The sequence below is a fragment of the Balaenoptera acutorostrata genome, chromosome 5 (genome assembly GCF_949987535.1).
Source record: "Balaenoptera acutorostrata chromosome 5, mBalAcu1.1, whole genome shotgun sequence".
In the NCBI taxonomy this organism is placed as follows: Eukaryota; Metazoa; Chordata; class Mammalia; order Artiodactyla; family Balaenopteridae; genus Balaenoptera; species Balaenoptera acutorostrata.
In genome coordinates this window covers 6,144,861-6,160,601 of record NC_080068.1, presented here as the reverse complement: position 1 = coordinate 6,160,601, position 15,741 = coordinate 6,144,861, and the positions used below count along the sequence as shown (strand labels likewise).

The window sequence follows — 15,741 nt, the reverse complement described above, 5'->3', positions numbered from 1 at the left end:
GCCCTACTATGGTGTCAGAAGCCATTATTAAAATCACTTTGGGAATTGAGGGGCTTTCAGAATATGTGTGTGTGTATACATGAGTATGTGTGTGTGTACATGAGTATGTGTGTGTGTACATGAGTATGTGTGTATACATGAGTATGTGTGTGTGTACATGAGTATGTGTGTGTATACATGAGTATGTGTGTGTGTACATGAGTATGTGTGTGTACATGAGTATGTGTGTGTGTACATGAGTATGTGTGTGCGTACATGAGTATGTGTGTGTATACAGGAGTGTGTGTGTGTACATGAGTATGTGTGTGTATACATGAGTATGTGTGTGTGTACATGAGTATGTGTGTGCGTACATGAGTATGTGTGTGTATACAGGAGTGTGTGTGTGTACATGAGTGTGTGTGCGTACATGAGTATGTGTGTGTGTACATGAGTATGTGTGTGTGTACATGAGTATGTGTGTGTAGGGAGCCGTGCAAGAAGGCATGACACTTGGTGTTTATATATTTACATAAAATCAATAGTCGTCACAGGAAAATAAAACATTGCAGATTACCTGGAATACAAACATTACGGTCTAGATGTGTTGGAAGGATATTACCAGGAACTTGAATATTTGGGAAAGAAACTGACAAATTTGGAAATAAATTGGATACAGAGTAGAAAAAAGAAAGGTCCCTCAGAAGGAAAAATAATATATTCTTTTCTCTCAATTTTGCTCCTGTTTAAATAGCTATTAAGAAGGTATTTGAGTATATATGCCCACAAAGTAAATATGCTTCCTGAAATAATTTCTTAAACATTGCAGAAAATCAAATTTATTATTTATTTTTCCTGATAGGAAAATAAACGAGTGAATTCATTCCATCAGAGTCCCTGAAAACACTCAGGAGTGAATCCAGCACAAAATTATTTTAGACTTCAGGAATATGACGACACATATATGTATGCATTTGGATGAAAAACAAGGTGTTGAATGTTATGAAATTTCTTGAATAAACATCTTTTTATGAAAAATGTTTTATCCAACTTAAGAAAACTTAGGCTTAATTTTATTTGCTCATTTCTTTGTAAAAGTAAGTCCTGATGGCTGTAGGTGGGACATGGGATAGTATGTGAATAATGACCCTTTGGGATGATTGATCATTTCAGTTCACAAAAAGTGCTTGTTTACAGGGTTAAGCAGTCAGAAATCTGGCGTGGTCCCCTCCCCCCCCACCCCCCTCCGGTTCTCTTTCTGTCAAGGGCCTTAGAGTCTCACTGGGACAAGATTCATCACATACACTGAGAGAATTGCTAAAGGCTATGGAACGCTTTCAGCCTACCCCATCTTCCATAGAACAATTGATATATTAGACATAATAAACATTGCATAACCTTCAGGATTTTGGCAGTGGAAGTTGAATTTGAGAACTCTCACTTTTTTCATTATTAAATGATGCTTTTAACCCTGGAATCTCCAAATCCATTTAACGTGACAATGTATTTAAATCATGCCAATGAGAGAGAGGGTTCCAGAGATTTTATAGGAACACATATGAAGTCTGATATATGCTACGCAGCACTCATATAAGAAAAAAATGACAGCATTGTTTACGAATGGTAAGTACTGCAAGCTTTCACATTTTCTCCAAGTGCTCAAAGCATTTTTTTTTTTTTTTTCCCTCCAGAACAAGTTTCTGCTGCAGTGACTCCCCCTAGCAGTTTCCTGAACCGAGGAAAGAAAACGGAACACCAAACCCATCCTTTCCAGTAGACAAATGGCAGGGAGAAAGAGGGAAGTTTGGCCAGGAAGATCAAAAGGACTTTTTTCTTTTTCTGACCGGTTGCACGGATTCCTTCGGTCCCCTGATCCCCCGTCCTTCTCCACGGGCCCCTAGCCTGTCCTCTGCTCCACGGTCCCCTCCGCCCCGTCTCCTTCCGGAGCTGCTAGCTGAGGTCTCCGGAGTGCACAGGAGCGGCCGTCCCAGCGAAGGCAAAGCTCAAGCAGCGCCGAAAGCATTCGGTTTCTTCAGGGCTGGTTGTGATGGATCGTGAAGTCCAGTGATACCCACGCCGGTCCTCAGCCTGGATTGCGTCGCCTCCACTGCCTCAGCGGACCCCAGTGCAGGGGCCGGCCCCGCACCGCCCGGGGAGGTGAGATGCAAAGTCGTTACGTCAGATGGAGGGGCGGGGCGCTCCCGGGGTGAGTGGCAGCAGCCCCGGCTCGGGGAGGAGGCGCGAGAATCAGCCGGGTTCAGGGGCTGAGACACGCTGGAGGCGAGAAGAGCGGGTGCTGTCCACGGCGCTGCCGGTGCTGAACCCGGGGCGCGGGAAGACCCGCGGCTCTCGCCCCTCCAGGTGACGCCCTCTCGCACCCTCTGCGCCCTGCGCGACCCTCTTCACCAGCTGGACCCCATCAACTTGACAAAGGAGTGTGGTCTCGGACGTGGGAGAGAGTCCTGCGTTCGCCCCCTGGGCGCCCAGCCAGGCGTGACTTCGGGGATTTCTATAGTTTTAGAGCAAACTATTTCCATCTTTTCCCCAGCTAAGACCATCTTTTTAGTTTTTTTTAAAATTATTATTATTATCGTGATTTACAGATACACGCCGTTTAAGAATCTTTCTGGGAGACTTTGTAACTGTTGAAATAAGGTAAGAAAAAGAACATTTTTATAACATTTTTACAAATGGGGGAGCAATGCAGACTGTCATACAAAAATTTAAGACCAAGTTATGATTATTTTTATAATTTGAAACGGGACAGTTGGCAATGATTGCAACAATTATTTTACTAATTACTGTTATCATTACTATTACAAGAATAATGATTGGTGATTAGGCACTGAATTCTAGAGGGGAAGTTGAAGGCTCTGCTTTTTATGTGTGTGAAGTTAATGCCATCATGTTACATCTTGCTTTATAAATATAAATTTTGTAGAGCAACACTTCTTGCATGGCTCAAGGAACAGGAACCATTCACTGCACGTCCTCAAATATGTTAGTAAATTGCATTAAATTATCAACCAACAAGTTGTTTAAAATAAATGTAACCTTAAAAATATGTGAATGGACTAATCTCTGATTAATCAATATTGCCTATGGTATCTAGAGCTTAGACTGCAAAGTGCAGAGCTCTCTTCACATTATTCTGGAGGGGAGGTGGTAAGGATAGGAGCATTTATACCATGCTGGGTTCATTTAGATGTGTTATACAGTAGATCCAAATAAAACTTGTGAAACTCGGTCTCTCAGAATTCTGCACCCCAAGGTCATGTGTATTTCCAAGTTGGGAGCTGTTTGTTCTGCTTGACTAGTGAATGTCATCCCCTCCCTGCCCCCTCAGGTCAGAGGTGGATGTAAATGGGAAGCTCTGATTTAATAATACAGTATTAGCTTGTATTATAGTTGCTACTGCTGTTGGTAATTGAATGGAACTGGGAAGCGTGGGCTGGGAAAATGTCTCCCTATTTCAGCAATGTTTAACCTCTTGTATGCTTAACAGAGAGCTTTTCTCTACTTGGGAGATTTTCTTTTGAAGCTACATTCCTTTTGTCAATTGGCAGTGTGTTTTGAGTGTGAATGTATAAATAATTCAGTGCAGAAAACCACTGAACAGTACTTCTCATAATGAAGAATCATTAAATGATAGAAGTTAGCTGGTGCTCTATGTATTTCTATTACTATTCATGACTTTTTTAGGTAGGCATGATAGTTTGTCTGATAAAGGATATTATGTTCTTTCATTTATGTCATTTAGTGACATTAGATTAAGTATAAATGATGGCCGGGGAAACATGGGGAGGAGCTTCTTTACATTCCAGGAAGTGAGTTCAGGTTGCAGCTAGATGTCCTTTATTAATAGGAATGGGTAAAATATGAGCTATTTCAGACAATAAATACCATTCAGCTGACTAGGGCTATGTTTTTCAGCAACTAAAAAGTACACTAAGTTTAAATATTTGTATATTTTTAATCATCATAAAAATTTCTACTATAGTTGCATTATACATACAAAGATGAACTTTAGGTTTAGAGTTTATTGTTTAAAATAATTCCTCTGGGTAAAGATTTTGCATTTTATTAACGGCACAGTCCTATATGAGAGTGATTGTTAAAAGAAATGGATATTATTGCAAACACTAGAGGTCAAATGTAAGCCCCCTTAGCTGTTCTCATGTTTTAACCTAAACAGGTGTTCTTTGTAGGATTCCTGTAAGTCATGCTATCTTCCATTAAATAGTGATACAAGTTTTTAAGAACTAAGCAGGTAGAAAAGCAAACTACAGTCTATGGAACACTGGGCCATGAGGCTTACACCAGCCTCTTTTAATTGTATAGAGAATCATTCTTTTCTTCTGTATATTTTGAAACGTTCTCTTTAAGACTAATCATATTGGTATAAATATTCAGACTGTGGAATTTTAAACAGATTTATGGCTTTAAAATTTTAGTTTTATTTATTATATGGAAACATAAACATATATTTTAATTTTATAACTTACTCTAAAAGTAGTAACATATATAAACACTATATTCACCCAAATGAGTATCTCATTGACTTTTTTTTTCCATAAAGTTTTCCAAGATGTATGTCTTTGTTTGGGTAGAAACAGTAAAGCTTTGAACTACCAGTATCCGGAATTCTTTTAGATGAAGTTTAGAGTTGTCACAATGAAATGGTGAAACACTAACATCAAAATGTGTTATTGGTAGTAATGAAACCAGTAAGGTAGGTTCAATGAGATTGCAAACTTAAAATACTAAAAGCATTTTCCCCTGATATTTTTTTTTACGTATTAAGCTTTTATATAATAGTTCTGAAGTAAGGTAAAATTAGGTGACCATAATAAGCCCAAAATCAGCACGTAGGAGATACTATTTGATCAGAATGCAATTCTAACTGTAAACAAGTAAAACTGCCAACTTTGAAGACTTCTAGTAAAGATATTCACACATGGTGGTATTTCATTAATTCTTTGCTCCACAAAGAAATGACCATATTTTGAAGTTATAACTTGTCCATGTGAAATTCAAGGGAATAGTCAATACCATAGCAACAGATAGCCTGCTCAGCCATTAATTCATTTCATAGGCACTGAAATTGTATAAAGCACTTTTCATTTCAAGATAATGAACTTTTAGAAAGTATATAGACAAATTACTGAAATAATTTAATGTCACATATGTTCAAATTGTTTTCTTTCTTATTTCTCAAATTCTTAAAGCACATTGATCTAGATAATAATTTAAAAGATGATTCTTGATAGATGTCTTTTTTTCCCTTCCAAATAATATTAATGACTATGTATGACTGGAGGAATTTAAGATAAAGATGAACAATTTGGATTTTATGTTATCAAGACTATATATTGCTATCTTTTTAAAAATTAATTAACATGTGCAGTAGAGAAATCAAGTAAGTAATGATAAAATCTGAAATATGCTGAAAAGTTTACTCTAATTGACTTTTTTTAAATTAACTTTTAAATTATATCTAATAGTTTATTGAGAATTTTCTTTAAATGATGGCCAGTTCTCATGTTTAATACTCATTTACCCATGAAACCGAAGGACTTTGAATAATATGTTCCTATGAATCTTTTATATTTGCCCCAAATTGACATACAATCTCTAGTATTTTTTATTTCTTACTATATAATATACTTTATATGATATACTTTATAAAGTATACTTAATAGAATATATAATATACTTTATAATAAGTTCAGAAGATGTTTGTGAACTAATAAGCTAGAAAAATGCTTCCTGTTGTTAACCTCATTGTAACAGCCATGTGCCCAATTATTTTCTTCAGAACAAACTTAATCACCTTCGGCTCCAACACCTCCAATGTCCTTTGGGCTTAGTCTACTTAAGGTGAACTGTAGAGTCCCTTGTGGAAAATCCCAATTTCCTCATTAAATTGGTCACCACACAAGAAAACAACTGGTCCCTTTGTTCCTTAATCACCTTGGTATTGAAGAAGTTAATATTTTATGTTATGAGATATATTAAGAGATTGATACATTCGGAATTCTAATGAGTCTTAATATGGATTTTCTAAAAGAATAAGAATTAAACAATAATATAATGCTTACTCTGAGTGTGTGAATGTATATATATGAATGTATTATACATAAATATGTGTGTATATATATATATATATATATATATATATATGCTATCTACCTATCTAATTAAATATATATATATATATATATAATTTTTGGTAAATTCTTCTCTACCATAAACATGCAATGGGATAGAAATCATCTGGAACATGCAAGTTCAAGAAATGTTACTTAATATAAAAATACTTTACATATTAATCTATAATACAATATATAATTTGTAGTGGCAAATGTGTTTTCTAATTATTGTTAGTTTTTATTTAGGCTAGTATGCTTCTGCACACACAAGTTTTTGTTTTTGTTTTTGTTTTTTCTTGCCATGAAAATGTCATTCAGAAGCTCTCATGTTGATTGGCAAGGGAAGGAAAAACTGGAAACAAAAAATTGGCAGGAATAAGAAACAGAATGAATGTGTGAATAATGAAGAGATTAGAGCACTACACTGATTCTGCAAAAAGTGTGGGTAATGATAAATAATTTGAAAATTATTATCTCTAAAAGAGGCACATGAGGTTTACTTCTTATACATCTTCAGGTAATAAGCATGAACGTCTAAGGAACAGAGCCTGGGTAGCCCTACACCTAAAATGTGTTTGCTGTTTGTATATCAATGTTTTCATACATAGATGTGGTGAACTGTGGGAAGAAGAGCAGCTCAACTCTGAACTTTCTTGCTTTAAAACCAAATTATTAATATTAATTTAATGTGGTTTTGGTATCAAATTATGTAAATCTCTAAAGCAAAGTAGTAGCTTAGTGAATTCATTTGCATGTCAATGCAGAGACTATTATTCCAACTCATAACTGGTTCATAGCACTGCTAACAACTCTAAAGCACAATGCAGAAGACTTGAAAATCCTTTTTTCATTGAGTTTTATTTAAATATATTCATTATAATTGACAGTTAAGAGAAACTTACTTTAGTGATGTATCTTCCCCGCACAAGTAGCACCAACGTACCAATTAAAACATACATACAGTAGCAATTAAAACATACAAGTCTGAATTATGTTCCCCAAAGATGATGATGAAATGAAAATAATCTGCCCTTCCACTTCCACCAAATATATTAGATAGTGTTTTAATGACCACCAAGGCCTTATTTTTTCTAATTTCTAAAGCCTTCAAAGTAAGGTTCTTACACATATGAAATGACAAATGCTCCCATGCCCTTTGTGGTTATGTGCACCTTTTTCTCAAAGACACAAGTGTTGTTGTGGCCCTGATGTCAATCAGACTCTGGACTACCTCATTTAGGGGTAAGGAAGTGGTCTCATTCATCTTTCCAAAGAAAGAGGGCCAGTGAGCCACTACTAGTAAACGCTTTTTCTGTCTCATGATAGATTACCTATTGACATCTGAGCATATGGTCTGTGAACCTAGATTTGCCTATACAGGAAGAGGGAGAATATAGGAAAAAAATGCTATTTTAAAGTATTAATATGTGTACATATACATTTTATTCATATTATCACTTTATCCATATTAAGACATTTTTCATTTACATAACCATGTAGAAGTTTCTGTTATCTTCATTTTAGATATGAGAAAGCAGACAGGTGAAAGCTTTCTACCTCTCCAGCCCATGGTCCCACCACTAGGAATAGGTGGATTAGGCAATCGAGCTTAGCTCATCCATCTTGCATCTACTCTCCAGTTTTAGCACCTCTGTTTAGGTCAAATATTCAAGTGGGTGTGTCTTATTTAAAGCTAGGATTTTTTTTTTTTTCTGATACTTTATTTATTTAATGTGAATGCCATTTCCCCTCTTGCCCCAAGTCTTTCCCTTAATTATTAGGTTATGTTGAAATGATTTTATGTCATATATTCTCTAGTATACAAGCTTTAGAATGTACAATACCAAAGGTCTTAAGGAGTTTTTCCTCTGTAATGTTAGAGGTGCTACATTATTCAATCTCATAGACTATAATACTAGCAACACGATATTTCCCTTTATATCTCAAATAGAATAAGAAACAATATAATAGAGGTCTTCCCTAAGAGCTCAAGTTTTTTGTTTGTTTGTTTCATTCTCTAAAAAGTCCTCCTGGATACAAAATTCAAATCCAAATACATCTTGAACTGAAGTTCAATCACCTACTTCAAGCAATCACCACTTGTGTTATAAACTGCTACTCACATTTAAACTTTCAGACTAGTTAGCTGCTAATATTTCAAATAGTCTATCAGATGAAATAAAATAATCAAAATAAAATTAGTAGTTTTGAAGCACAATACAAAGAGAGGTAGTCTAAAGCGGGCTCTTGAACACTCAGGAAACATTCAGTACTTCACTCTGTTGTTTCTTCTATTTGACGTATACAAAGGGAAGTGCTGGCCAGTAACTGAGGCTCTTTGCTTTCACAGGGCTTTTAGGATGACTGAGGAGAAGCAGTAAGTGCTGGTGGCCCTCCCAGGAGGGCCCCACAGTTGCATCAGATCCCCTAGTGAATCCTCGTTATCCGAGTTTGGGTAGTCCTTATTAAGTGGATCCCAAAGGAGATAGAAAAGTTTGATTTGTAGAAAAAGTTTAACTTAAAAGTGGAAAGATTTATAGGGATTTTATTAAATATTTTACATGCTGATTAGCAATACCCAGTGTTTTACTTCTGAAATGAAGCCTGGCATAAAAGTTTTTAATCTTGAAATGTCTACACTATTTTGTATACTATTCACTGTTCCTTATTCTCTCGGGAGCCCTGCAGGAAGACTATTCACTCCAAAAGCTACAATTATTCTCTCTTCACAAACATCTTCCAAATACATAGCTCTGGCCCACATTTGAACTCCATAAATGTAAATATTTACAAAGGTCTGCTAAACTTTTTAAGTCTGATTTCATGGTGACAGGACAAACTCCATGAACTCATTATCTCATCCCTAACGTGGTCCCCCATCCTAATTTTTCTGCCTGTCAGTTAATGACATACTTTTTTTCCATTTACCTAGGCCTGAAAATTCATACACATTTTAAACTTACATCATTCATATTCAGTTCTATTCTATTCTATTCTATTCTGTCCTATCCTATTATATGCAGTGAGTCTCCAAGTTTTGACATTCTTCCCTTTGTAATGTAACTTTACCTAATTCTCTATTTTCTATTCTCTCCTCTTATCACTTTTACCTTGACCCAGACTGTCGCATGTCAACCAGAATTATTTTGACATTTTCTACATTGATCTTTCTAATTCTTGGTTCTTCCTGCAGTAATAATAATTAATGATTATAATGGTAAGTAAATGTTTTGATGATTCATAACAGGTCATGAAAGGTGTTAAGTATTTATAAACATTATTTCATTTTATATGCACAACACCCTATGAGGTAGACACTGACAGACCAAAGCTTCAAGAGTTACGTTGCCCACAGAGCTGGGACTCAGACCAAACTCTGTCTGAAACAGCTGCATGATCATAATCATTATGCTCTGTGGATACAGAATTCTTACCTCTCCTAGATTCCTCTTGATTAAAGTAAGTTTTCAAATGTCACTGTGTTCTGAAATCATCAGTGGATCTCTAATTTTTACTGTATTAAGTTGAAATTCTCTGCTTGTTTTTAAGATCCTTCTAATTGGCTCTACACTCTGCAAGCAATCAATCTGATTTTCAGTTTTCTCATATGTGCAATGCACATTTGTAAAACAGAGATAGGTCAAAATATAAAGTATGATTCCTTCCCAGTATATAAGCACGATGTCTTTTCTGGACTGCTGTATTTTCAATAATCCCAACCTATAACCCACTCCTGTTTCCAGCCAAGTTTTCTCACAGTATAAGAGCATATTGTGCTCATGTGTACTTTTCAGTCTCTGTAGTTTTTGTTGCAACAAATGACATGTCACTGTCACCCTGGATATCACCAAGATGTCAATATTTTTGTATGTATTTGTTTTAGATTGTTGCATAAAAATTACCATAATCTTATTGGCTTAAACTGTTATTATCTCACAGTTTTCATGGGTCACAAGTCTGGGTACAGGCTAGCTGGATCCTTTGCTCAGGATCTCACATCCAGGTTTCATCCAGGGCTGGGCTCTTATTTGAGGCTCAGATTCCTCCTCCAGGCTGTTGGTAGGTTTATTTCTTTGCAGCTCAGAGCTCATGGGAGGTTGCTTCTTCATGGCCAGAAAGCATCTCACTGACTTCTTTGGTCTGACCTCTAGAATTGCTTTTCTTTAAAAGAAACCTCATTGGATCAGGTCAAGAGAGAAAAATCTCTTTTTTGACATACATAAAATGAACTGATTTGAAACCTTAATTGCTTCTTAAGATCTATCCTCTTTGCCATAGAACATAACCAAAAGAGCAATATCACATCACCTTTGCCATATTCCGTTGGTCAAAAGCATGTTAAAGGTTCTGCTTACACATAAGATGAGGTGGTTATACAAGAATGTGGGTCATTGGGATTCACGCTAGAATTCTGTCTACTGTACTTAGTTCAAGTTCTATTGAACTTTAGAGTCTTTCCTCATTATTGTGGTGCCTCTGAGTCCTTTATTCTCCTCCCTGGTATGTATGACCTGGATTATATGCAGTGGACAGTTTGGCATTGTTTTGGGATGTTTAAATCTGTCTTAGGCTGTTCTATCCAATTAATCTTAATCTATTTTTAAAGGAAGAAGCTTAGGAGTTCCTACCATGTGTATAAAACTTTGTGGTTTACAATTATTTCAAACACACATTATTATTTAATCTTCATTGAAGTTAATTCTTTTTACGTTTGCTTCTATTATGTAGTGTTTTTATACATGTAAGATTATAATAAATTTGTACTGTGTTTTGCACACCTAAGACTGTAACAGACTTGTGCTCATGAATTCGTTAATATTTCTAGATTTTAGATTTAGGTATTCTGCTCTGTTTTCATGTGTTTGTCTTTGATCCCTGGCTAATTGAAAAACCACACAAAGGGTTTTTTATTATTATCTTATTTCGTGCAACATGGGATCTTTCCATGAAAAATCAGGAATTTATACTTAATATTATGCTTTACAGATGATATAGAACTTATGTAAAAGGTGAAAATGTTTCCATTTGCTATTTAGGAAAAATGTAAGAAATTTATTTTATATTTACTTTGAAAGAAAAATTTCACAATTTAAAAGAATGTCACACATATGGTACCAATAATTTTGTTCTTGCTTATTTGGTCTGAAGATTGGTAAATAATCACACAAATACTTTTACAAACATTAATTATACAGAAAAATTTCATTGGACTTATACCTTTTATAGTTTGTATACAATTATAGTTTGTATACAATTAAGTACAATTCATTGGACTTATACCTTTTATAGTTTGTATACCTTTTATAGTTTGTATACAATTATTTTGAAAAAAGCTAAAGGAAATTAGTGTATAAATTCAATTTTTAATTTTAATAAACAATAATTTTCTTAAAACAGTAAGATCATATTTATTATAAAATAAACTATTAATTCAATAATATTGATTATGTACCTACTATGTTTCAGATGCCCTTTCAGTTTCTGGGGGTTGAGCAGGAATGAGAGACAAAGTTCCTGCTCTACTCTTTCTGTGGAAAGATAGATGACAAACAAACCAGTAAAGACAAAGGATAATATCTGGCATTGACCAGTGTTATGATAAAAAGGACAACAGGGAAAAGATTACTAAGGGCTAAGAGTGCTGCCTAAGATATGGGTCAGCATAGGAGCCAACTCTGCTGTTCTAAGATAGTCATTAGGTAGTTTCTGATAAGTTAACATCACTTAAGGCTATTGTGAATAATACTACAATGAACATGGGTGTGCACATATCTTTTTCAATTCTTTTGGATAAATACCCCGAAGTAGGAGTGATGGATTATATGGCAGTTTTATTTAAAATTTTTTAAGGAGCCTCCATATTGTTTTTTAAAGTGGTTGCACCAGTTTCCATTTCTTTCAACAGTGCACAAGGATTAATCTTTTCTCCACATCCTCCCCAGAACTCGTTATTTGTTGTCTTTTTGATACTAACCATCCTAGAAGGTGTGAGGTGATCTTGTTGCACTTTTGATTTGCATCTTCCTGATGATTAATGATGTTAAGCATCTCATTTATTTATGTACCTTTTGATCCTTTAAATGTCTTCTTTGGAATATCTCTCTCATTCTTTTTTCTTTTTTTTTAATTGAAGTATAGTTGATTTACAATGTTGTGTTAGTTTCAGGTATACAGCAAAGTGATTCAGATATATATATATATATATATATATATATATATATATATATATATCTGAATCTATTTATATTCTTTCTCAGATTCTTTTCCTTATAGTTTCGATACAAAGTATTGAATAAAGTTCCCTGTGCTATACAGTAGGACTTGTTGTTTATCTATTTTATATATAGTAATATACATATGTTAATCCCTAACTCCTAATTTATCCCTCTTCCTCCTTTCACCTTTGTGTTTTCTATGTCTGTGGGTCTATTTCTGTTTTGTAAATAAGTTCTTTTGTATCTTTTTTTTTGTTAGATTCCATATATAAGCTATATCATATGATATTTGTCTTTCTCGTCTGGCTTACTTCACTTAGTATGGCAATCTCTAGGTCCATCCATGTTGCTGCAGATGGAATGATTTCATTCTTTTTTTATGGCTGAGTAATATTCCATTGTATATATGTACCACATCTTCTTTCCATTCATCTGTCAATGGACATTTAGGTTGCTACCATGTCCTGGCTATTTGTAAATAGTGCTGCAATGAGCATTGGGATGCATGTATCTTCAAATTATAATCTTTTTCTGGATATAGGCCCAAGTGTGGGATTGCGGGATCATATGGTAACTCTATTAGTTTTTTAAAGAACCACCATATGGTTCTCGATAGTGGCTGCACCATTTACATTCCCACCAACAGTGTAGGAGGGTTTCTTTCTCTCACTCTTAATATCAAATCATAGGCAAAAACTCAAAGGTTGTCACCATAAAAAAAAAAAATTGTGATTTTCTCATTAATGAAAATTAGCTTCCTTCTTTGTTTGGTTCTACAATATACTTAAACTGTTATTTAGATCAATTTTTCTTTCCACTTTTAAACACACTATACAGAGTGTGTTGCATCTAAATCCTGGGACTTAAAGTGAATCTAAAAATTAGTTTGTACTCTTTGTGCATTGTACAGTTTATTTGTTCAGAACTTCATATTTTTTCATAGAAAACTTAAGTGCTCTAAAATCGGTGTTCCTTTGAATCAATGATCCAGTGGGCTAGTACTTCTATCAAATGATCCATTATCCCAGACACTATGGCATTATTAGGGAAAGAGAAATGCTTAGAATGTCTTTTGGGTTTGTGCACATGCTTGAGAAACCACAGTGTTTATTAATTATGTTCTTCTTACCAAAAAGTGTGACAGCATGGAGCCATGTAAGGAAAAAGCAAAAGAAAATAAATGTAATAAAAACATACACACAATTTAACAAAATAAACGTAACAATTAGATGCACAATATCTCAAATCTTTGGCAGAGGCTCAGAAAATAATATGTTTACAAAAAAGTAAGGCTTGAAAGAACTTGCACAAATTGTGCCAGTGCTTTGCCTGACTTATTTCCTTTGGTGAGCTTTCTCATGAAGCCATAATTAATTGAGCTAAAAAAAAAAAAAAAAAAAAAAGTGAAGATAAAAATTTCTAGAAAATTCTTTGCATTTTAAGTCTACGTGTTTACAATTCATGATAACAAAAAATTCAAATAATTACCTTCTACAACTGTTTATTTTCTTTTGGCAAGTGTCCCATTTCCCAAGTTTCCTGAGGCCTGAGGAAGGGGAATAGCGTCCAGAGTTTGTTTCCCTGTCTGTGCACAAAAAGTACAGCTTAACTGGTAATGTCTGGAGTAGAAGTGTGTGTCCACCCATGAAAACGGTTCTGGATGCTAGCACTCAACTGAACGTCTTGTTACTTATGTATGTTTTGTTGAACATTTCAGTTAGGTTAACAACTGTCTGAAAATCAGGAGAAGGAGCTCAAGAAGGCAGTCAGGATATTTTGATACTAGCTTCCTAATGTCATTATGCTTTTCCTCAAAAACCATCTTCTTCACGTATGGGAAATACAGATTTCTTAAGTGCAAAGTAATCTTTTTGAAGTTGGGAAATTCACAATTATTTAAATAATTAACGAAGCTGCACTATTTCTCTTTAAATTTCTTTGTGCTATTTATTTATTTATTTATTTATTTTTTTTTTTAAAGGATTTTCTTATTTATTTATTTATTTATTTATTTTTGGCTGTGTTGGGTCTTCGGTTCGTGCGAGGGCTTTCTCCAGTTGAGGCAAGCGGGGGCCACTCTTCATCGCGGTGCGGGGACCGCTCTTCATCGCGGTGCGCGGGCCTTTCTCTATCGCGGCCCCTCCCGTCGCGGGGCACAGGCTCCAGACGCGCAGGCTCAGCAATTGTGGCTCACGGGCCCAGCTGCTCCGCGGCATGTGGGATCTTCCCAGACCAGGGCTCGAACCCGTGTCCCCTGCATTAGCAGGCAGATTCTCAACCACTGCGCCACCAGGGAAGCCCCTTTGTGCTATTTATTACAGAAGGTAAATGGGTTTGATTTGTAAAGTACTGGAACGCAATGAGGACCCTGATCTGATCTCCAGGCTTTTACTGCACCAGGTTTTAGATCTTCGTACAGGGCTCTTGACCCAGGAAAGAGAACATGAACGCTAGAGGCCTAGTTTTCAAGGGACTTTTATGAAACATCAGTAGTCTTTTTTTTTTTTTTCTTTTTTTAGAAATTCATGTTCTTTTATTTATTTATTTTATTTATTTATGACTGTGTTGAGTCTTCGTTTCTGTGCGAGGGCTTTCTCTAGTTGCGGCAAGGGGGGCCACTCTTCATCACGGTGCGCGGGCCTCTCACTATCGCGGCCTCTCTCGTTGCGGAGCACAGGCTCCAGACGCGCAGGCTCAGTAGTTGTGGCTCACGGGCCCAGTTGCTCCGCGGCATGTGGGTTCTTCCCAGACCAGGGCTCGAACCCGTGTCCCCTGCATTGGCAGGCAGATTCTCAACCACTGCGCCACCAGGGAAGCCCCCATCAGTAGTCTTAAATCTGTGATAGCCCTAAGAAGATGGCAGGCCATATCCTAAAATTGTACTGGTTTGCCTAAATCCACTGGAATTTTGTTCTAACCCAGCGCTTGTAGCATCATTCTCCCAAATGTTTAAAAATTGGCACAAAGCTAAGGGACATCAGTCCTCAGAAAACCTTAAACAGACTGTTTTTAATTAGCAACTTCATACCAAGAGCCATGTCCCATATTTATAAAGTTTATAAATTTGGACGTAGCAACTATTTTGGGTTATTTTTGAGTGGGACTTCCTTACATGATTTTTCAAAGTTCTGCTGCAAATATAACATTTTCTAATTAAATTTTTTCAAAATTAAAATTTTATATTTTTCTATGGATCAGAGAGTATTAAATATATCTGAATATTTCAATTGAAAACCTAACCAAGATGTAAGAATGAGCTATGACATAACAGCATTATTGTAAAGGAAATAAATATTATTACTAATAATTTCTTAACATGGTTTCACAGTGATAGTATTATTAGTCCTGATTTAATACTAAATTAATAGATTCTTTCCTTGCCTGATGATATTTTA

General features: G+C 35.5%; 1 protein-coding gene across 5 annotated transcripts in view; it reads left to right on the top strand.

Moving 5' to 3' along the window:
- Positions 1-1,708: 1,708 nt before the first annotated feature.
- The window catches only part of FSTL5 (follistatin like 5), a 773,228-nt gene continuing 759,195 nt past the window's right edge, over positions 1,709-15,741 (top strand). For 3 of the 5 annotated variants that reach the window (XM_028167007.2, XM_028167006.2, XM_007184136.2), the window contains exon 1: positions 2,212-2,634. The gene's annotated coding sequence lies outside the window, so the exon portion shown is untranslated. Of the gene's footprint in view, positions 2,137-2,211; positions 2,635-15,741 lie in introns of those variants that run through there. The other 2 variants (XM_007184135.3, XM_007184134.2) reach the window with 2 other exon arrangements.